Genomic DNA, 25,299 nt, shown 5'->3' with positions numbered 1-25,299 from the left:
TTTTGTACAGGTTTGGACCCAACTAGTTCAGTCTGAACCAAACTTGCCAAAGCTTAGCAAAGCAACCAAACCTAATGTTTTTAAAGGTAACTTGTCTCTGATGGTGACACTCTTAATACACATACAAAAAACAATATCCTCTCTTAATTTTCACCTTAACCCCTTGCCGCATATGGACTTACCGGCACGTCCAAATCTGCATACAGTTCCTGCAGATGGACGTGCCGGTACGTCCACGGGATGACAGGGGCGCAGGAGCTGCTATCGGATCCAAGATGGCCGCCGCCATCGCTGTGAACAGAGTATATCTGTTCACAGCGATGGAAATGTAAAAATGAATTAAAATCCCAGTGATCGGGGACCCGCCGATCGCCTGTTCACAGTGCAGGGATGCACTTTTTATCCCCTGTCACCATCAATGATTGGTGACAGGGGATAAAAAGTGTCAGGATCCGTCCCCCAAGTCGCCCCCCACCCCCCCTGTCACCCCGTCCCCCAGTCACCCCCCCTTCCCCATATACATTACCTGATCCTGGAGCTCCTTCCTCCTCCTCCTCGACGCCCTGGCTGGTTATGAAGTGCGCATGCGCTACATAACCAGCCAACTCTGAAAATTTAAAGTGACAGAGACCAATTTGGTCTCTGTCACTGAACTATGATTACTGTGATAGAAAATATCACAGTAATCATAGTAATACAGTGAAAATGAATGTGTAAAGTACAAAAAGTGACAAACACACAAAAAAATAAAACACACACTTTTTATTATAGTAATAATTGCAGTTTACTCCTAAATTACCCCTAACCCACCCAGATTACCCGTAACTACCGCAGGTTGCCCGTAACCCCCCCAGGTTGTCCGTAATCACGTCAAATTGCACGTAACCCCCAGATTACACGTAACCCCCCAGATTACACGTAACCACCGCACGTTGCCCATAACCACCGCACATTGCATGTAACCACCGCACGTTGCCCGTAACCACCGCACGTTGCCCGTGACCCCCTCCATCACCCCAAATTACATGTACCCACCCCAGATTACCTATAAGCACTTCAGTTTATCCGTAACAAATCTAGATTGTCTTTAACCCCCCCCAGGTTGCCCTAACCACTACAGGTTGCCGTAATCATGCCAGATTACATGTAACCCCCACAGATTGCACGCAACCACCGCAGGTCGCCTGACCACCGCACCTTGCCTCTGACCATCGCACCTTGCCTCTGACCACCGCACCTTGCCACTGACCACCCCAAATTGCCAATGACCCCCTCCAGATTGCCCGTAACCACGCCAGATTACAGGTGCCCACCTCAGATTACCTATGAGCACTTCAGTTTATCCGTAACAACCCCAGATTGCCCGTAACCACCCCACATTGCCCGTAACCACCTCATGTTTACCGTAACCACAGCAGATTGCCTGTAACCACCCTAGATTGCCTGTAACCACAGCAGGTTGTCTGTAACCACAGCCGGTTGCCTCAATAAAGTGAGACAGGTCAGATTTTGAAAAATGAGCCTGATCAGTAAGGCCCAAATAGGCTTAGTCTTGAAGGGGTTAAGGTTATATTTATTTGTTTATTTTACTTTTAAGTATTCTTTTTTAAAAGTAGTAAAATAATATAAAAGATATATAATTTGTGTATCATTGTAATTGTATGGACATGTGGAATATAAATAACAATAATATGTCAGCTTCACCACACAGTGGCCGTCGTAAACAGAAAACCCAACCAAAATTTGAATTTATTTTTTTTTTAAATAGCTTTTTTTTCAATTTCACCCCACAAATTATTTTTTTCAGCTTTGCAGAATATTGTCTGGAGAAATGAAGAGTGACGTTACAATGTACAAATGAAGGCATTATGGGTTTTTAAAAACAGGGAGGAAAAGAAAGTAAAGGGCACAAATAAAAATTGGCTCATTTTTTTAAAAGGTTAAAAAAGCTTTGAGGGGTGCACTTTCCAAAATGGGGTGTCTTATGGGGGGGTTCACTCCGCTGGCACTACAGGGGCTCTGCAAACGCACCTGGCTCTCAGAAACCTCTTCAGAAAAATCTGCACTGAAAATGCTAATTGGGGCTCCTTTCCTTCTGAGCCCGGCTGTGTGCCCATACAGGGGTTTATGCCCACATATGGGGTACCGATGTACTCAGGAGAACCTGCGTTACAGATTTTGGGGTGAACTTTCTCTCCTGCTCCTCAATAAATTGAGAAATTTCAAACTAAAGGGATATATTATTGGAAAAATTTGTGTTTTTTATTTTTACTGTCTAATTTTGAATACTTTCCTCTAATAGCTGTGGGGTCAAAATGGTCACCACATCCCAAAATGAATTCTCTGAGGGGTGCACTTTCCAAAATGGGGTGACTTATGGGGAGATTTTACTCCGCTGGCACTACAGGGGCTCTGCAAACGCACCTGTCGCTCAGAAACTTCTACAGCAAAATCTGCATTGAAAAAGCTAATTGGCGCTCCTTCCCTTCTGAGCCCCGCTGTGTGCCCATACAGTGGTTTATACCCACATATGATGTACCGTTCTACTCAGGAGAACCTGTGTTATAAATTTTGGGGTAACTTTTTTCTCTTGTTTCTCGTGAAATTGAGAAATTTCAAACTAAACGAACATATTATTGGAAAAATTCGAGTTTTTCATTTTTACTGTCTACTTTTGAATACTTTCCTCTAATACCTATGGGGTCAAAATGGTCATTACACCCCAAGATAAATTCTCTGAGGGGTGCACTTTCCAAAATGGGGTGACTTATGGGGAGATTTTACTCCGCTGGCACTAGAGGGGCTCTGCAAACGCACCTGGCGCTCAGAAACTTCTACAGCAAAATCTGCATTGAAAAGGCTAATTGGCGCTCCCTTCCTTCTGAGCCCGGCTGTGTGCCCATACAGTGGTTTATGCCCACATATGGGGTACCGTTCTACTCAGGAGAACCTGCGTTACAGATTTTGGGGTACTTTTTTTTTTCTTGTTCCTTGTGAATTTGAGCAATTTCAAATTAAACGAACATATTATTGGAAAAATTCGAGTTTTTCATTTTTACGGTCTAATTTTGAATTCTTTCCTCTAATACCTGTGGGGTCAAAATGCTCATCTTACCCCAAGATTAATTCTCTGAGTGGTGCACTTTCCAAAATGGGGTGACTTATGGAGGGATTTTACTCCGCTGGCACTACAGGGGCTCTGCAAACGCACCTGGCGCTCAGAAACTTCTACAGCAAAATCTGCATTGAAAAAGCTAATTGGCGCTCCTTTCCTTCTGAGCCCTGCTGTGTGCCCATGCAGTGGTTTATGCCCACATATGGGGTACCATTGTACTCAGGAGAACCTGCGTTATAAATTTTGGGGTAATTTTTTTATCTTGTTCCTTGTGAAATTGAGAAATTTCAAACTAAGCGAACATATTATTGGAAAAATTCGAGTTTTTAATTTTTACTGTCTAATTTTGAATACTTTCCTCTAATACCTGTGGGGTCAAAATGCTCATCCTACCCCAAGATTAATTCTTTGAGGGGTGTACTTTCCAAAATGGGGTGACGTTTGGGCGGGCTCTATTCTGCTGACACTACAGGGGCTCTGCAAATGCACCTGGTGCTCAGAAACTTCTTCAGCAAAATCTGCATTGGAAAAGCTAATTGGTGCTCCCTTCCTTCTGAGCCCCGCTGTGTGCCCATACAGTGGTTTACGCCCACATATGGGGTACCGTTGTACTCAGGAGAACCTGCATTACAAATTTTGGGGTGCTTTTTCTATCATGTTCCTTTTTAAAATGAGAAACTTTAATCTAAACGTATATATTATTGGAAAGTTTTAATTTTCCATTTTTTTACGGCCTAATGGTGAATACTTTGCTCCAGCCCCTGTAGGGTTAAAATGCTCATTATACCCCTAAATTAATTCTTTAAGGTGTGTAGTTTCCAAAATGGGGTCACTTATGGGGGTTTCCAGTATACAAGCCTCCTAAATCAACTTAAAAAAAGAACTGGTCCCTAAAAAATCAGTTTTGGAATCTTTCACGAAAATGTGGTAATTTGCTGATAAATTTCTAAGCCCCGTAACACCCTAAAAAAGTAAAATATGTTTATGAAATGAAGCCAGAATAAAGAGGACATATTGGTAATGTGACTTAGTAACTAATTTATGTGATACGACTTTCTTTTTTTAGAAGCAGAGAATTTCAAAGTTCATAAAATGCAATTTTTTTAAATTGTTCATGATATTTTGATGTTTTTCACAAAAAACACACAAAGTAGTGACCAAATTTTGCCACTAATATAAAGTGCCATATGTGATGAAAAAACAATCTCAGAATCGCTAGCATACGTTAAAGCATCACTGAGCTATGAGCGCATAAAGTGAGACAGGTCAGATTTTGAAAAATGAGCTTGGTCATTAAGGCCCAAATAGGCTTAGTCTTGAAGGGGTTAAGGTTATATTTATTTGTTTATTTTTCTTTTAAGTATTCTTTTTTAAAAGTAGTAAAATAATATAAAAGATATATAATTTGTGTATCATTGTAATTGTATGGACTTGTGGAATATAGATAACAATAATATGTCAGCTTCACCACACAGTGGCCGTCGTAAACAGAAAACCCAACCAAAATTTTAATTTTTTTTTTTTTAAAAATAGCTTTTTTTTCAATTTCACCCCACAAATTATTTTTTTCAGCTTTGCAGAATATTGTCTGGAGAAATGAAGAGTGACGTTACAATGTACAAATGAAGGCACTATGGGTTTTTAAAAACAGGGAGGAAAAAAAAGTAAAGGGCACAAATAAAAATTGGCTCATTTTTTTAAAAGGTTAAAAAAGCTGCATTTTTCAACAAACAAATGGTATTACTGTGGTGTGAAAACATACTGAGTACCTACAGTGCCATACACATATGGACACAGTATGCAAACTCAGAGGCAGAAAATTGGGGGAACAAACCAAAATCTTAGCAAGGTTTTCTTATATAACAGGAAGTTATTGGTTCCCATGAAGCACCAATGTCTGTTATGGATAATGTTAGGTGACTTGGGGTTGGTTCCAGAATTCCATAAACTACCCTGCTCTATATTCAGATCTCACTGCAAAAAGATAATAATTAAGTTATTTAATAGAAAAATACATTTTAGATTCTAACATCATGAAGGTGGCAGCATGCCTATTTCTACTGTGTAGCCGAAGCTTCTCAAGGAAAGGTTTCCGGGAACAGTCAGGACTTGGAAATCTTAAACCAATGTACTGCCATCAAGCCAGCTAATACATGCTAAGTAAGATTATGAAAGCGTATAACGCTTTGTACAAATCTCATAGTACACTTTGGCACATATTCATTATTTCATCATTCTGATTCTAAACAAGAAATCCAAGCGGAAAAAGAGAAAGTGAGACTTTAAATCAACTTCCCCGTCAGCCAAGGTCACTTCTTTGCTGTATGCAAAAATCACCAAAAAATATAGAAAGTGAATAACTATTGGGCGAATTTTAATAATTTCTTATGTATACATTTTATTTTGTCTTTTCTTTAAATTGTAAATTTACTGTTTGGAAACATTTATATTTACTTTATTAGAAAATCTCATGTATAATTATAGTGCTTGAAAAGCACTATATTGTAATCCGTATTCTTCTTCTTCTTCCAGCTATTTTTCTGCGCGTAATACAGCCCGAACCGCTATACACACAGACTCCGTTCAAACTGCGTTTCGAAGCCCTCAGCGGTGTGTGGTGTGCTATCTATTTTTCGTTTCGATCAGATTTGTCGTTTTTCAGAAATTTACGTTTAAAGACCCCAAATTTCCCATAGAAAATAATGGCCCATTGCAAATAATGGCCACACTCTAACCGCTAACAGCCAATCACAGCACATATGCAAATAGCTGAGATATAGCAGCCAATAGGAATTCTAAGGTCTTGTCAGGCATATATCACACCATCCATAGTCACATGTCCACTATTGGCCAATAGAAGATGTAATACATGGAAGGTCCTTAACGATTTTGTCTCACTGACATGAGTAAGATTGTCATGGTAACCGAGCAATGATCTTTACCATTATAAGTAGCAGAGGTCAGTCAGTAAAGTAGCAGAGCAAAGGGGGACGGTACCCAAGCGGCTCTTAAAGGGACGGTACGCAAGCCACTATTAAAGAGACGGTACCCGAGTCGCTCTTAAAGGGACGGTACCAATGTAGCTCTTAAAGGGACGGTACCAAAGTAGCTCTTAAAGGGACGGTACCCAAGCGGCTCTTAAAGGGACGGTACGCAAGCCACTATTAAAGAGACGGTACCCGAGTCGCTCTTAATGGGACCGTACCAAAGTCGCTCTTAAAGGGACGGTACCAAAGTAGCTCTTAAAGGGACGGTACCCAAGTCACTCTTAAGGGGCATTAAATAAGTCACTCTTAAAGGGACGGTACCTAAGTCGCTCTTAAAGGGACAGTACCCAAGTCATTACATGAGTTGCTCTTAAAGGGACGGTACCCAAGCCGCTCTTAAAGGGATGGTACCCAAGCCGCTCTTAAAGGGATGGTACCCAAGCCGCTCTTAAAGGGTCACTACTTAAGCTGGTCTTCAAAGGGTGGTACCTAAGTCGCTTTTAAAGGGAGAGTACTTAAGCTGGTCTTAAAGGGACAGTATATAGGTCACTAAAAGCATTGTCACCAAAGTCCCTCCTTAAGGGACTGTACCAAAGTTGCTCTTAAAGGGACTATAATAAACTTGCTCTTAAAGGGACTGTACCAAAGTCGCTCTTAAAGGGAGGGTATCAAGGGTTAAAATTTCTTTTAAAGGGAAGTCACTTTTAAATTGGCGCTCTGGAAGTCACTGGTAAAGGGGCGCTCTTTTCAAGCACTATGTATTTCCCTGGAAATGCAAATCTAGTTTTTCATTTGTTATTTTTAATTTTTCTGGTTTCTGATGTGACTTAATATCAGCAATTTTGGTGTTTAGTATTTTTTTTTTGCTTACGCTATTCACCATACATGATCAGTAATATTATGCTTTGATAGTTCTGTCCATTCTCCATGCGGTGATATCATTTGATATTTGACATGCGGTGATGTTCATTTAATCTCTTTGGAGTTTAGTTTTATTTTTTATTTAAAAAAAGTGGGAAAGTGGGGAGGCAATTAGAATTTTTATTATGGGGCGACTTTTGGAATTTTTTTTTATTTTATTTACAAACACTTTTACCCCTTATGGTCAAAGCCCATTTTCGTTTTTGCACTTTTGCTTTTTCCTCTTTATGTTCAAAAGGCCATAGCGCTTGCACTTTTTCACCTAGAGACCCATATGAGCCCTTATTTTTTGCGAAACCAATTTTAGTTTGCATTGACAGGCATTATTTTTCCATAAAATATGCTGCGAAAACCAGAAAAAAATCATTTGCACTGTCAAATTGGAAAAAAAAGGAATTTGTTTTGATTTTAGGGAGTTTTGCATTTATGCCGGGGGATATCCGCAGGGAGATAAGGTATGAAGCATTTTAATGAAGCTGTAAGATTTGACAGCTGCATTGAAATGCTTAATTAGCCGACGCGGCAACAGGACCCGCACAGGCTACAGATAACAGCCGGGAGCGGCGCCATTCAGAGACCCCCCTCTGAACTCCCCCTGCGCCACCATGACATACCAGGTACATCATGGGATGCTAAGGGGTTAAGTTTGCCTAGAAGACATGCATAAGAAATTGTTAAATTGCTCATAGAGATCAATGCAATACATATGCACTACATTGATCTATTAAGTCAGTGTTATGCTAGTACAGCCAAGCTATGGCCTAGAAAAAAATCTTTAACTGCCATAACAAAGGAATGGAAAGGATTACATCAAGGAGGTGCCAATCAGACCTCCCAATTGGCAACTAGCAAAACTGAATCAAAAACTTTATGCTACAGAATTGTTATTAAATAGGCAATACAAGTATACAGTAGTATTATTGATAAATATATATATATATAAAAAAATATTTATTTTATTTTAGTCTTTCAGTCTTAATTAAGTCTTTAGTCTTAATTTATTCCTAATCATCTCTATTTATATTTTAAGTTAATTCAACCATAAGAATATAAGGTCTTTATTTTCTGTTGTAGTTTTAGCATTATGGATAATTACTTGGATACTTTTCAAAAAAAGAACATGAACTTTGGACCTCAAATGTGAACTTATCATATACTTAAATTATAGACAATTAAATTTTAATTTAGTGATGATAAAATAATGATCTGTCCATGAAATGAGGTATTGATTGAAAATATGTTAATAGTTCTAAAATCTTAGCATGAAGAGCTATAACAAATCCACTAATTAAAATAATATATTTGCATGACATTCAGAGGCGCATAATTACCAGTAATCGACATTTTTAGATTTAGAATACTTAAGAAAAACAAAGATGAATAATGTAATACATAATAGTGCCATGCATCAGAGTAATGAACAAAAACAATGAGATTTATGGAAGTCTTCAGTAAGATTATGTATCAAAGATGAATATGCATTATAACCGAGTTAGTTACTGGTAAATGCAAGTAATTTTGTCAAAGAACAGTTGATTCGACATAACCCAAAGCAAAATTTAAATGGAGTTCAAAAAGAAAATGATAGTATTTAACCCTGTAACGACATACCATGTACATGAATGTCATGTTAGATGTTAGTCAGGGTCACACTCTGTATAGTAATTTGTGCACAGTGGAATTGGTGCCACAGACCCAACTGACAATTAGTGTAGAACATTCCAAAGCACAAAAGAGAAACAGAGTCAATGAAATACTGCATCAACCTCTAAATTATTAGTATAAACAGACAGATGACTCCAACATTTAAGGTTCAAATGGACTTTTGTCAACTTTTTTTGAACAAAGCACATACAGTATATAAAGGAAATAATTATAAATATTTATCAGTACATCCACATAATGTAACTACAACATGTACAAAACAATAGCAAGGTAAATCTAAACTTAAAAGTTCATGTGAAACTGTAACATAAATAGCGTGGGAAGCGATCTGTATATATATTCACGTGGGAGAAAACCATGACTGCTATACATTATACATGCAAGGAGTAGATATGTGTAAATATAGTTATGCACACAAGTAGTGAAAATCTGAAATGAAAACAATCACAACATAGGAGGATTGCACCAGCGAAATACTGTAAATGAAACACAAATCACCTGGGGTAAAGGTAAGAAGACATGGGAGTAGCATGTAGTATGAAACACATAGAGAAGAGATGAAGAGGAATAAACAAGTAAAGAGAGTAAGAGGATAAGAAAAAGAATATTGAAGATTGACAAGCGGCACCGCAAAGAACTGACATGTCACTTTTCTGCAGCTGCTATTCATTGAATAGTGTCCGTAGGAAACCACGTCAGTGCACACTGTGGAGCGAGCAGCTGTGGACACTTGCTTCATAGTGTGCTATGGGAAGCTCTGCTGCGGGTGCACACTGATGCGCCCGCATCAGAACTCTACGTCCATAAAGATCATCCGGCCAGTACTGCATGTGGTGTAGTGGTATAGCGCAGAGTCCTTGATAACTTAAACAGGTTACAGCTTTTACTGAACTCTTAAAGGTGCAGTACAACAAGAATACACAATGTAAGGAGCAAAAATACAACAACTTGGTTGGCAGTTCCTCTTGACATTGAAGTCACTTCTTTCAGCAAAGATATTTGAAATACAGTTTTGGGAAGTTTTTTTTCCCCACTTTACTTTACTATTGTTGCCCAGATTTTATTCCACTATTAAAAATCCATAGATTAATGAAATTTCTTTTTTTCGGGAATACTCCTTCTCTTAATTTTGTCATCAGGGGGTGCGGCTTACTCACAATATTATTATTCTGAATAAGACATTCTTTAGGACCTCTAAATATCTCTTATAGTTAAACTAATATCTCTCCTCAAGATTAAATTCTATTTTAGCATCATCTCAGCTCTTACCATCTACATCTATTTTTATCAGTTGCTTGTCTCAACCCCGCCTATTGGAAGGCTGATACAACTCCAATTTTTCCAATCTCATTTTTGATCCCTATGGGCGGGCTCACACTACGGAATCCTTGCGGACAATGTCCGCGGAATTCCGTCAGCTGTCCGCCCGCACGGGCACGCGCTTTTCCACCTGCTCCATAGACACCATTCTATGGGCCGGCGTATTCCGCGATCCGCTAAAAGAAGTGACATGACACTTCTTTCAGCATATAGCGGAATACGCCAGCCCATGGAATGGTGTCTATGGGGTCGGCGGAAAGGCGCCCAGATGTGCTGGAGGACAGCTGACGGAATTCCGCGGACATTGTCTGCGAGAATTTCGTAGTGTGAACCCGCCCTATTGGTGTAAATTCCAACATCCCTTGTATGTTAAGATATTTCTTCAGATTTTTCCACGACCTAACCAATTCGGTCCTTATGATTTCATTATTCCTTCATTCCCTACCTTCCAAGGTTCCAATTTCTAAAAACAGTTTGGGGAAATTTTAGGTAAAGTAAGGAGGATACTGTTAGTTAAGTTGTAAACTTGCAAGCTAGGGAGGCTATTGTAAGTTGGGGGTCCTATGAAATATGTATTATTCTCAGCTGGAGAGGCTCTAACCATTTTGGAGTGGTGATAAACTCAAAGAAAAGTGCCTGTATCTGTGGCTATGCTGCCTAATGCTGGTTGAGGGCATCGAGTGACACAATCCAGGAACACAGACCCCATTTAAGGGTGAGCTAGCTATTGAGTGTCCTCTTTAGGTCCTAATGAGTTTCAGCAGAGTGAGTCAGCTTTAGTTGTTCTCTCCAAACTGCTGACTGAAGAGAATCTCCTGATGAAGATTGCAGGGCTTTTGAATAGAGAAAAGGATAGCCCCTGAGCATGGATAGGAGGTTGCTGTCCCCTTGGTGGCCTCCCCAGTCATTTCTTTTTGCCTAGCTTTGCTAGCATGCAGGAACCGGATCTGGAAATGCTTACTGACTCTGGTACCTGGTATCTGAATACACTTTCTGACTTTCATGGGACCCTTGTTGGCTGGCCAGGCCCTAAGGGAGCCTCAGCAGGGACCAAATTTTGCTTATTCTCTAAACTAACTGTCTGTTTGTCTTACTGACTGACTGATTTAACGACTGCATGACCCACTCCACCGCCACATATAGACTTAAAAGTGTCACTGTTGTTATAACTTTCAAAATCTAAATCAACAGTAGATGTGATATAAAGCAAGTTTGCAATTTACATTTATTAATAATTTTTTAGTTATCATGGAAAACACGGCACTTCCTGTTTTCTGACCCTTTTTTTTTCAAAAAACAGGAAACAGTCAGAAAACAGGACATTCTGTGTATCCCAGGCCATCTGAGCACTCACATAGATGGGAGTCAGGATATTGATGGACACATTAAGCCGTGACTCTGTACTGGCCGGAATCCCTGTGGTTAGTTAACCAGCGCAAGTCAGAAAATCTGCCTTCAGGAGACTGGAACTGGATTTTTGGTAAGTTCAGCTTTGCTTTACAGCATGATAAGCATGATGAAAGAAAATAATGAAAGTAAATTGCAAACTTGCTTTATTTCACATCTACTGTTGTTTTACAGTAGATTTTGAAAGTTATAATGAAAATGACACTTTAAGGCTTTCTGTTTGGTTAAGAGTTCCTGGGGAGACAGTGAAACTGGCCTCTGTTAGGCTAAACAATACAAAAGTAACCTTTGTGAGGTAAATCCAACAGGTATAGATAAACTAGCCAACACTCAGCTGATAGCAGACAGGAAAAAAACATTGTTTTCATTTACCTATTACAGTGATACTTTTAGTTGTGCTTTTTAATTAAAAAAAAAATATATATATATAGACAGGGAGAGACACCTAGTGGTAAAAATGCAGCAAGACACTTTACTATCAACAGAATACCGACATATGTTTACCCTCAGTGCCAACCTACAGGCATGCAGAACAGCAGTGACACATAGATTTAGGGACACTGCAGAGTGAGGGCCCCACTTGCAAGAGCTTACAATCTATGAGAAAAGGATAAGAGACAAAAAAGTGGGCTAGGAACTTCCTTGAATTGTGAAGACCTCAATTTAATAAAAGTTATAAGGGTCAACATGGGGACACACAGGGTTACACAAACATGAAGCCATCTTTGGCCATGGGACAACTAACATTGTCTAAGATATATATATATATATATATATATATATATATATATATATATATATATATATATATATATTTTTTTTTTATATATATATATATATATATATATATATATATATATATATATATATCCTGAATATCTTGCAAGCAAAGAAACTAAGTCTTGTATACTGAATTTCCAGAAAGATGCTACAGATGGGTTTATCTTCTATTATCACATTCACTAAGGAAATAACACAAGGTCATAGACTACATATTAGAAAGAGGAAAGCGCTGACTCCTAAAACAAATTGGAGCAATGATGCAAAACCTGGGTGATATTAATGCTGGAAGATTGGTGTCAGCACTGATTGGTGAGATACATATATATTACTTTTATACAGTTTCTTCCAAAGTACAATATCGTAAAATAAAAAGAACATTAAAAAAAATATATAATATGCTCTGTTGTACCAACTAAAAAAAAAAAAAAAATATATATATATATATATATATATATATATATATATATATATTCATATATACAATGTGTATGTTGTTATCATCACAAGGTTTTTATACTGATATAAAATGCACCGTCAATTTTTATTGTGTAACTTTTCACTTTTTTCTGCCCTTCTTGTCAGTTAAGGACCATAGTCCTTGAAGCAGCATGGCAGCACAGATCAAAAGACTCTGTGCAGGGAAAGTAAGAAGTATTGCCAACTGTCAAAAGGAGAAGACTGATTCAGCACTGATGTGGTCCTCAGCAGCTTGGGATAGCAACAGCATCAAGAGAATACATTGAGGCACTGCAAATTACTTAGTAGCTGGTGTTCAAATGTTTCCACCTAATACAGATCACTTTGATATTTTTAGCATTCATTTTGGCTGCCAGAATGCATAATGCACCAATGCCAACTCACTTTCTTATAGTTTACATTTGCTAAAAATCAAATTGTAGTAAAAAAAAAAAAAATAATAATAAATAAAACATGCCATGACCTGTAACATAGTAACATAGAATTTCCTTTCAGAATATATTATAAACTAATTACATATTATACTGTACTTCATATGTTATAAAGTGTGACCTTTCAATTTATTAGAATAAATGTCTTTGTAGATAAGGCATGAATACATTAACCCTAAATAATAAAATAGCAGGGTCACTTATGAATCATAATTGGCTACTAATACAAAATGGATGGTGATCCTATAGGACTACAGTTCGGGAAGTATACCACTCCCTTCCATATCACTTAGGTCCTCTCCGTGGGTAGATTTGTTCCAAATGTCCATTGGATTAGATGTAAAGTTAGTTTGGGCTATGAACATTTTTTGGGCCTTGTGTAAAGTGCCTGGTCCAATCACTATACTAGTGAATGTAGGCATTGATTCTTTTAACCTTAAGGCCGGGTTCACACGCTGTAAAACACCGGCCTTTCTGTGATCTGGCCGTGTCACAGAATGGACGTTGTCAATGAAGATCATCCCGGCCGGTACTGCAGTATTAACAGGATTAACTTAATTTGTGCTGTATTGAAATGTGGGCGCAGCCAGCCGGGATTCCATTGACTGTAGTGCAACATGATTTTTCTACTGCAAATCGTCAACTGCCATAATTAATAGAAAATATACGTTGTGTGAACATAGCCTAAGTCTGGGTGGCTGGTCATTCTGTGCTTGGCCTAGCAGATATGAACTAGATGATGAGTATATACCAAGCATACAGGAGAAAAGTTCTATAAGATTTGAGCTAAAGGGTCCCTATTTTGAACAAACAAATATAACAAGATTTGCAGCAATTATAACACTTTATGCCTGGGACACCTTATCTAGAACAACAGCAGGTCGGAAAGTGGCAACTGGTTAAAATGTAAACACTCAATAAGATTTCAGTGCCATGAGTCTATAATAGTCAACTTTCCTTTTTTATACTCAGCATGCTAAAATATTTACAGGCATCAGGTGCGCATTCACAAAGTACTTAGATCTCAGAGGGCTTGTAATGAGTGACACATCTGGTGGGTTAATAGACACTAAGTTGCCAACAATCTATTTATGGAGATAACTTCTTTTACATTCCCATAATTCTATTGTTTAGGTTTCCAATTATCCTAAATCTGTGTAGCAAATAGGATTGTATTTACATAATTGTTTATAAATGGTTATTATTTGTTTTAGCTTTTTATGTTTTATGAAGCAACAGTTTCTCTAAACTTCTAAGTGACTACCATCCAAAATACGGTATTTTCTATAAGCTGTAACTTTTTTTGTTTTTCTGTCGACAAAGTGTTATAAGGGCTTGTTTTTTATTGACACGTTTGAGGGACAAGAAGGACTTTTTTTGTGGTAAATGGGGAAAATGTGATTTTATTTATTTTTTGTGTTTTAAGGCTGGGTTCACACTACGTATATTTCAATCAGTATTGTGGTCCTCATATTGCAACCAAAACCAGGAGTGGATTAAAAACACAGAAAGGATCTGTTCACACAATGTTGAAATTAAGTGAGTCTCCGCTATTTAATGGCAAATATTTGCTGTTATTTTAAAACAACGGCTGTTGTATTGAAATAGTTTTTATTTATTTTAATCCACTCCTGGTTTTGGTTGCAATATGAGGACCACAATCCTGACTGAATTATATGTAGTGTAAACCCAGCCTAAAACTACGATGCTCACCATATGGTAAAAATTACCTTATAGCTTTTTATATAAACGTATAGCTGTATGTTTATTTGTTTTTTACCTTCCAGAAGTGATCAACAGAACACTGATATAATAAACTATAAAATAATACTAGTAATTAAGCGCTGCAGAATCTGTTGGCACTATGAAAATCATATTATTATTATTATTATTATTATTATTATTATTATTATTATTATTATTATTATTATCATTATTACCAGCAAAATGCTGACAGGTAATGTACTTAGTCATACTGAAATCACAGCTAGGTACACCCATGGCAGACTTTGGCTGCCATGGAAATCCATTATAACCATCAAGTTGCTCTTAACAAACCACAGTCACAATTTGACAGTGGCATGAAAGGGGTTAAACTATCAGTCATGCTGACAGCTTAGCTCCAATCTTCGCACAGGAGACACACACCACTTTAATCTCACCCTGCTGTAAAAGGAAGCAGGCTAGGATAAGTACCCATTATGGCCATCGTGAAAAGGCATATCAGCAGTCAATAAGAGGTTAATTAAAAGGATTCAAAGAGGGGCTATGAAATGTTACAATGTTACTACAAAAGGTCTACTTTAATTTACATTGTTACTAGTAGCCAGTAGAGATGAGCAAATCAAACTTCCTGAACCAAGATTCGTACGGTACCGAACCAAACTTTTTGCAAAGTTCGGGAGAAGTCTGAGAAGATGGCGGCCGCACATGTTAAAAAAAAAAAAAAAAAATGCACACCGCTTCCTCCATGTCCTTCTTTTGCCCGGGTGGTGTCTTCTTGTCCCTCACAGCCGCCAAACTTCCACTCAGCCAATCCCTCATTGAGACAGGACAGCACCACAGACAGCGATTGGCTGAGCCGACTGTCATCTTGCTGCTGAACTAATTACTGGCTGTAGTGATTAGCTGAGCAGTCTGTCAGTCAGTGATTGGCTGACTGAGAAGGGACAGTGCAGTGGCCAGTGATTGGCTAAGTAGACTTTTACTCTTGAGACAAGAATGACATCCCTCTTAGACACTGGGGGAACGCAGACAGGTGAGAATTTTACAATCTATTTGTGTAGATGAGCAAATGTTTTAAACCACCATTGAAACAGCTAAACGCATACAATCTGTTAGCTGTTTTAGTGAGGGTTGGTTAACCCCTTAAGGTCAAAGCCAATTTTCTATTTTGCTCTTTTGCTTTTTCCACTTTATGTTTAAAAGTCCATAGCGCTTGCATTTTTTCACCTAGAGACGTATATAAGCGCTTATTTTTTGCGAAACCAATTGTACTTTGCAATGACAGGCATTATTTTTCCATAACATATGCTGCAAAACCGGAAAAAAATCATTGGCGCTGTCAAATTGAAAAAAAAAAGGAATTTGTTTCGATTTCGGGGAGTTTTGCATTTACGCCGTTCACCCTATGGTAAAACTGACTAGTTATACATGTTCCCCAAACTGTTACGATTACAACGATATATAAGATGTATAACTTTTATATTATCTGATGGCTTGTAAAAAATTCAAACGATTGTTAACAAATATATGTTCCTTAAAATTGCTCCATTCCCAGGCTTATAACACTTTTATCCTTTGGTCTATGGGGCTGTTTGAGGTGTAATTTTTTTGCTCCATGATATCTATCACTTTTTATTCCATTTTTTCTGGATTTGATGCGACCAAAAATGCGCAATTTTGCACTTTGGAATTTTTTTGCGCTTACGCCGTTTACCGTGCAAGATCAGTAATGTGATTAATTAATAGTTTGGGCGATTACGCGCGCGGCGATACCAAACATGTTTGTTTATTTGTTTATTTATTTATTTATTTATATTTATAAAATGGGAAAAGGGGGGTGATTTGGACTTTTAATAGGGGAGGGGATTTTTTATTAATAAAAAAACATTTTTACTTTTTTTTTTTACTGTAACTTGAAGTCCCCCTGGGGCACTTGTATATAAACAGCAATGATCTCTCATAGAGATCAATGCTGTGTATATAAAAAGCAAAGATCGATGAGATCGGTCATAGATTGCTATGGCCTGCTGCAGGCCATAGCAATCTATTGCCGAGTCGGGATCAGCGTCATTCCGACGCTGAGTCCCGGCATGGGCAGAAGAACAGATCTCCCCCCTGCGATCTCATCGCGGGCGGGAAATCTGTTCCACTAGACACCAGGGACGTGAGGTCTGAAGCCTCTAAGTGCAGCTGTCAGGTTTGACAGCTGCACTTAGAGGCTTAATTAGCCGGCGCGGCAACGGGACCCGCACCGGCTAATAGAGGCACTGCCCGGCTGCACATGTCAGCTGGGATCAGCGCCGTACAGAGCGGGGTCCCAGCGGGACCCCGCTCTGAACACCCCCCGCGGCACCATGACGTATCAAATTATGATACGTATGAAAATTTGCTGATCTCTAGTAAACAGGGATCTCTAGTTCACTCTAACTAAAGATGTAAAATTATGCATTGTTCTTTAATTCCTTTAAGTTATGATAATCCTTTTTAGACTGAACATGAATTAACAATTGTTGCAGGCCAGGCTAAAACAAAACTGTGTATGACCAATAAATCCCCTTTGTATAGTTTTGTATACTAGCGATTCAGAAGAAATAGCCAACCATGTAATATATATGAATGGTCCAGGTACACTGAAGCGAAGAGCTGCTCTTTGTCAACAGCTTCCTGCTCGGATTTCATTATGTTTCCAGGTGCAACCATTGAACCCATTGTACTATACTATCCAAATAGACATGAATCCCTGATACTTTCTGTAAATTAAAAAATAAATAAATAATATTGGTGAAAAACTAACCATTCATCTTTTGTTATATAATTTTTTTGTTATCATATTCCAGATAAAAAGGTAAAATTCATTAATAATAAAAAAAAAGGCAAAATATTTACATTGTACACCAATACACTGCTAGTGTCTTTCGTATTAAGGCATCTTTTCCCAGTACATCTGTACCTATGTGCTGCTCGGCTTTGATCAGCAGACTGCGGCTTCTTAAGCAGAAGGAGCATCTTGAATGGATTAATTCATTATAAAGCATTTATATTCCAAGGAATAATGGAAGAAATAAGTGATAATTAGTGTATAGTTAGAAGATACAAATAATAGGCTGAAATTATTGGAAGCTGGGGATCTGCAGCTGTGAATCATGATTACTATGGATTTAAATCTTTTATTATGAACAAAAATATGTATTGGAATATGCTAATAGTCCTATATTAATTCCCCTTGAGTATACTGTAGATTTCAAACACACATCAATTACAATGACAACCATATGAGCCGCAGTATTTTCAAAGTATTTTCTAAAAAGTAGTAGTTCAGTTATGTATGTAAGTTTTTTCTATAATGTGTGAATAGACAACCTACAATCAAAATAGCGATAGTTCTGAATGAACCTTAATTGCAATGAACTGATACATTGTATTTCTTTTAAGTGATCTTTGTTATACTAGTCTTTTACAATTCTATAAGTTTTTCTACTGCCATGGTTCAAGGCATAGGCTACACCTTCCAAAGATTAATAGCAATGGGGATATATGTCAAGAAGTTATGCCAAATCTGTCACAACCTAATGAACTATAGAACATTGTTAATGAGAAACTAACAGTACAGCAGGTCGAGTCTCAGATTCTGGGAAAGTAGAGCACAGAATGAAATCAATGGGTCTGTTAATGGGATTATTATATCATACACTTTTTAGAGCATATAGATATAATAGAGCTTGTAGTTCTGTTAACAAACAGAGACTGTTTAAAGGGGAACTCCAGGTACAGGTTAAAAAATGAAACTTCTGAAGAAACATAACACATTACTTACCAGTCTATCTCAGTTGTGAAACTACCAAAAATCCATTTGTTTGGGGGGTGGTTTGTTCTGTATTGTGTTTCTGTCCTTCCTGATTTAGCATTTCCCAGAATGCAATGTTTTCCCTCATGTGATCATCACAGTCCCCACCCATTACAATCAGTAAAATTAGTGCTGCACCTGCTTCTGGCCGGACAGAGATGGTAAATCAGTCAGGGGATTGGGTTATCCAGCCAAGCCTCCTGTGACATCACGCCCTGCCCCCTGTCTACATCATCAGCAAACACAGACAATGTGAGACAGAGGCATGGTAGATTTGTCTCCTAAGGGGGGATAGCAGAAGGAGCAGGAGACAATGTGAATTGGCACAGAGGTCTTTTTTTTTCACATCCTGGATTTCTATCAGCTATCAGTGTGGCAGAACCGTACAGATACTTTAATGCATTGTATAGACACATCTATATAACTTTTAATGTACTTTTAATAGAAAACAAGTTTTTCTTATCCGGAGTTCCCCTTTAAGGTCATATTACACAGCCTTACCAGCTGCTAGATTGGCACTTGCTTACCGAGCCTATTACACAGCCAGGGTTGCATGGACATCGCTAGCAATGTCTGTGCAGCCCTATGCTTTAATCAACTGCTGGCCAAGCATCTCCCACGACACAAATAGATGCCCGGCCTACAGATTATTTTTAAACATGTTGAAAGACAGCAATCAGCCAATGAGCAAGAGTTTGCTCAGCGCTGGCTCTATTACATAAGGAAATATCTGCCTCATATGGCTCTGTATAATAAGGTCTTTACACATGTGGACTTTAGCTATCCATGTATTACATAGATGGATATTCATCTGTACTAACCAGTGCAGAGGAGGTGACTTGATCTGTCTACCCCAGCAAAATTAGCTGTTTGGTGGGTGCCAGCTGTTTGGATGGGGTTGTATGTAGTGAGATCCGATGTAAGCTCTCTTAGTGTTCAGGAAAGTTTTCAACACCTTTTCCTGCCCATTTCTATTAAACATTTTACTCTAGAGTGAAGGGTTAGTTTTTATTGTTTGCCAAGCTCATAAATAATAGTGCTTTAATTTTCTGTAGAAATAACATTTTTTGGCTCCTTATACGTAGAAGGAAATCAGACTGGACTGGCTTGCTTTCAGGACAAAATGAATTCTGGTACCCTTCTGTCCCCATGATGTAAAGAAAATATATCAGATCAATCCACCTAGTTCTATTGGCCAGATGCAGGTAGTGGGAATAAGTCATTAGAAATAAAGACATCAACAAGATAACTAAAGGGTGGGGGAGGAAGGGATGCAAGGAAATATTGAAGGGAATAGGGATAGAAGGAAATGGAATGAACGAGGGATGTGCTAGGGTAGGATCAGTATTCTGTTGCATCTGTGGGAGTGGTCCCAGTTCAACAAACCAAATCATGCTGTTTTTATAACAAATCTGCAATAAAAGACCTACAAACCAAGCCCCCCAACTACAAAATGAATCTTTCTCAAGCAGGTTTGTGCCAGAATTCCAGGGTATTTTCTTCTCTTCTCGCATACTGAACCTTCAATGGATAGGACTCAACACAGCCCCGTATGTATGCTCTGACACCTCCTATGTCCAGATTCTTACACCTACCCCTTTTTCTTTTTTCTTTTTGCTTTCAATCATTACATTAACTGCACAAATTGAATGTTCACTTTTTGTCCACTATCTCTAATAATCTCTTGACAAATTAAATTTTTAGAAGAAATGATTTACTTTACTTTTCATTGTGGCTGATCGCTGTATAGGTCTACATTCACAATGAATTTTTAGATTTACTAAATTAGGGAAAAAAATCTGTATATATTATATCAGCTAGAAGCTCAAGGCCCATTCTTGCACACAAGACCCATTCTTCTGCCTATACATTGGATTGTCCTTGAAGATTTAAGCACACTACAATAGAAGCTATAAGAAAAGAGTTAATCTGTAAACAGGATTTCAACTACTTCATATTAACATGTGGATACATCCAGAAGCAGGGTTGCTAGATGTAATATATCAACAGATAAATATAAAAAAAAGAAAACAATAATTCAATTTAAATGAGCTCTTATTGTCTTTCAGGAAAGGAGATGGTGAGATATAGAAAATAAAAGTCATTTCATTAGAACAATGACTTTGACCCTGAGTTACCTTGAAGGTCTAAAAACATCCAAGTATTTATATCAATAATATTTAAAGGCATTTTTTTTCTGTAAACCATAGATGAAATCTTGACTAGTGTGACCATAAAGTATATGTAGTAATACCATATATTACTACTTATAACATAATTAAGATTTAATTCAGAAGGTTATTCCTACAATTATTTAAGACACCTTTGACATATCCGCAGATATGTCTGATAAATACAGGGGTCCACCTCTGGGACCCATAACTAAGACTAAAATGAGGGCTCCGATCCCCATCCTGCCTGTTTCTAGAAGCCAAAGGGGGCCTATTTTACAAAAACAGGAAAAGGAATGCTTCACACTGATACATTTATAATAACTGTTATAAATGCTAGTGGGAGTTATTGAAACAGTTTCATAGACTAAAATGTAAAAATCTGTAGAAGACAGAGGGTGCAAAGCATTACCATCTCTCTGACAGCCGCTGGTTTCCTATTTCTCCCAGCCTCCTGCATCCTCACGTCCTGGCAGGAAGTATCCGCTTTGCAAATCGGTGACGGAAGCGGTGTCCCATCCCAGTCACTTACTGGCTGACAAGGAATTTCTGACCAGAAGTGAGATTTGTATTTTATTGAACAATGACCTATGTTTGCTACGACTGTCAAAATAATAGTAATGTCAATAATTTTTGGCCATTGTTCATAGAAAGCAATTTGCATTTTAACCTCTTAAGGACATAGGACGTACCGGTACGTCCTATGTCCTCATTAGCACTTCAAAGCGGGGCCGCGCGGCGGCCCCGCTTTGAAGTGCCGCGATCCCGGGTGCCGCGTGTAGCCCGGGACCGCCGCTATTAGCGGGCACGGTCCGATCGCCGTGCCCGCTAATTAGCTAATCGGAGGCAGCTGTCAAAGTTGACAGCTGCCTCCGATTACCGGAGGCAACGTTTCCCTGGTGTCTAGTGGGGGAGATCGCTCCTCCGGGACCTTGTCCCGGAGGAGCGATCTCCGTTACTGATGCCGGCCGGGGACGCGTCCAAGATGGCGCCGTCCTCGGCTCGGCACTCGTTTGTTTCCGGCTGCAGCAGCCGAAAGCAAACGAGTGCCGATCTCATGGATCTCTGCAGCATATCTATGCTGCAGAGATCTCTATGAGAGATCAAAGTGTATATACTAGAAGTCCCCCAGGGGGGCTTCTAGTATATGTGTAAAAAAAAAAAAAAACGTGTTGTTAATAGTAAAAATCCCCCTCCCCTAATAAAAGTCTGAATCACCCCCCTTTCCCCAGGTTTTAAATAAAAGTAAACAAATAAATAAATAAATAAACATGTTTGGTATCGCCGCGTGCGTAATCGCCCGAACTATTAATTAATCACATTCCTGATCTCGTACGGTAAACGGCGTCAGCGCAAAAAAATCCCAAAGTGCAAAATTGCGCATTTTTGGTCGCATCAAATCCAGAAAAAATGTAATAAAAAGCGATCAAAAAGTCGTATATGCGCAATCAAGGTACCGATAGAAAGATCACATCATGGCGCAAAAAATGACACCTCGCACAGCCCCATAGACCAAAGGATAAAAGCGCTATAAGCCTGGGAATGGAGCGATTTTAAGGAATGTATATTGGTTAACAACGGTTTGAATTTTTTACAGGCCATCAGATACAATATAAGTTATACATGTTACATATCGTTTTAATCGTAACGACTTGAGGAACATGCATAACAAGTCAGTTTTACCCCAGGGTGAATGGCGTAAAAACACATTTCCCCCAAATAAAAGAAATGCGTTTTTTTTTTCAATTTCACCACACTTTGAATTTTTTTCTGGTTTCGCAGTGTACTTTATGCAAAAATTCAGCCTGTAATTGCAAAGTACAATTAGTGACGCAAGAAATAAGGGGTCATGTGGGTTTCTAGGTGGAAAAATGCAAGTGCTATGGCCTTTTAAACACAAGGAGGAAAAACCGAAAACGTAAAAACGAAAATGGGCCATGTCCTTAAAGGGTTAAACAACAGCAGTTGTTTTAAGTGCCAAATAACGGCCATTGTTTATACAGCGTGTTCACATAGCCTTAGGTTATGTTCACACAGAGTATTTTTTATGACAAGAATGACCGTTTGCTAATAAAACAACGCCCGTTCTTGTCATAAAAAATGTGTTGCATCGAAGTGAATGCAAACAATGGCCATTGTTCACACTGTTTATTGAATAACGACCAATGTTCGATAAAGGCAAGGAAATAATTAAAAATTGAAGTCTAAGGAAAATGGGTGGAATTAATTTATTTCAATGGCTGTATCAAACAATGGCCAATGTTCAATACATTGTGTGAACTACGGACGTTGTTTGCATTGTCTTCAATGCAATTTACTTAATTATGAAAAAGATGGCCATTGCTTAAAGGGGTTGGCCACTTTATAGTAAAATAGGTCAATGTACAGTATTAGGTGTACTCACTGTATATACTGACAGCAACTCCCTGTGTACCTCATAGAGCTAAAATCAGACTCCCCTCCTCCAGACTGGGCTGCCCTGCTCTGTTTTGTTTCTGTCAATAAAATGGCCGACATGGAGGAGCATGTGACCATGCCTCACCCCCTGTGTCCTCCATAGATATATACAGGCTCAGTGGTGGACACTGGGGGGCGGGGCATGGTCACATGCTCCTCCATGTTGGCCATCTTATAGACCAAACTACACTACAGAGCAGAGCAGCACAGCCTGGAGGAGGGGAGTCTGATTTTAGCTCTATGAGGTACACAGGGAGCTGCTGTCAGTATACAAGTGAGTACACCTACTAATACTGTACACTGAGCAATTTTACTATAAAGTGGCCAACCCCTTTAAATTGAAAAAAAAAAAGCCATTATTTTCATATAAAGTAAAGTGCATTGTGTGAACATAGCCTAAATCAAGTGCCTTCTTGGTCAACCTCAAGAAGTTTGTATTCCTTTTGACCTTTCCACTCAATGTCTGTATGGAAAATTCACATGCAGCAGATATATGGTTGGGGGTGGGGGTAGGGTACAAGGAGAAAGAGGAGGAATATTTTGCTGTACTTAATCTAAAATTGCTTTCCAAGTATGCTTTTGGTTTAAGAGTAACTGAGATTGAGAGCTTTTTGCAAGAACAGCTCACAGTCTTTCAAAATTGTTACTTGGTTTAAGACCATTGCTTTGGTTTAAGAGCTTCCTGTAGTGGATGGGAGGGTGAGTGGGGGAGCAGCATGGTTTGCATAGCGGTGTCTACAGCACTATACTCTGACCCAGGAAGTCTCCCTTACCTTCCAAATCATAGCAGATCCACCTTAGGCTGGGGCTTATATCAGGGCTGTGGAGGGCTTTTTATAGCTGTAACCCCTTTCTCTCCAGACAGAGAGTGCTGCTATACAGTGCCCACATCTGCCCTGCTCATTCCTTCATACTCCCTGCAGTCTCTGTCAGCCCTTGTGTTTCCCATCCTCTCCATTTCTGCTATATTATGCCTGCACTGACACTCAGATATACACACTACTGCTATAATATGCCTGCACTTACACTCAGTAATTCAAACTGCTGTAAAGTTTCTGTCACTGTCCTTCTGCACAGCTCTGTGGTTCTCACTTCCTGATTGGTCCATGCTGAACACCCAACCCTTCCCCATTTCTGTCATTTGACCACTTAGACCTCTGACAGCAGCTCTGCTTCTCTATTCTAGCCTGTTGTACTTTGCTACTGCATTATGGGTATCGGCATCTCCATTCTGTTTCTACAAACTGCTGCTGTTTTTTTTTTTCTGGTTTATGCACATTCTATACATTTTCCTCCACTTGCTGATTGCTATACTAAACAGTAACTGATAATATCCCATATTCAGCTGTTTCTCATTGTTTTTTTTTCACCTGTTCTACATGCTACTCAGAATAAAAAATAATAATTTGGAGGGTATGGAACCAATTGTCTGCATATTAGTGATTGCTTATGGGAAATTTTGCGTTGGTTTAAGAGGTCCTGGAACGAATTATGCTCTTATGCTCGTAATGCGAGGCATGCATATATTTCTCACATAATGGTACTGTGCTTTAAAAGCATAATTGGACAGCTATGTATTTTTTGTTGTTGTTTTTTTACATAACATTTTTAACAGTGAGCATGTGACCTCAGGGGCTCCATGAAGAAGCTAGGGTCCAATTGACATTTCTCTTGTATGATCTTATTATGATTCTACTGAATGAAGCTGGACTGCAGTTTTCTGAGAACCATCACTGTACAGGCAACATCTGTGAAGAAGCCATAGCTCTTAATAAGCATTTTCATTTTGTGGATTGTGGGCCTCCTGGCAGTCAATCCCCCACCTATCAAAAAGTGCTGCCATAACCTATCAATGTGCCATCACTTCTTATAATAGGAAACACTTTTCATTAATATGATTATGCTCATAGAACAAAACATTATGACTAAACTAATTGTGAAACTCAGAGCCTTCAATATGGATGGAACAAGAAATCCTGATGGCAATGCTATTAAA

This window comes from Dendropsophus ebraccatus, chromosome 10 (genome assembly GCF_027789765.1).
Source record: "Dendropsophus ebraccatus isolate aDenEbr1 chromosome 10, aDenEbr1.pat, whole genome shotgun sequence".
NCBI lineage: Eukaryota > Metazoa > Chordata > Amphibia > Anura > Hylidae > Dendropsophus > Dendropsophus ebraccatus.
Note: the sequence above shows the minus strand (reverse complement) of the source record.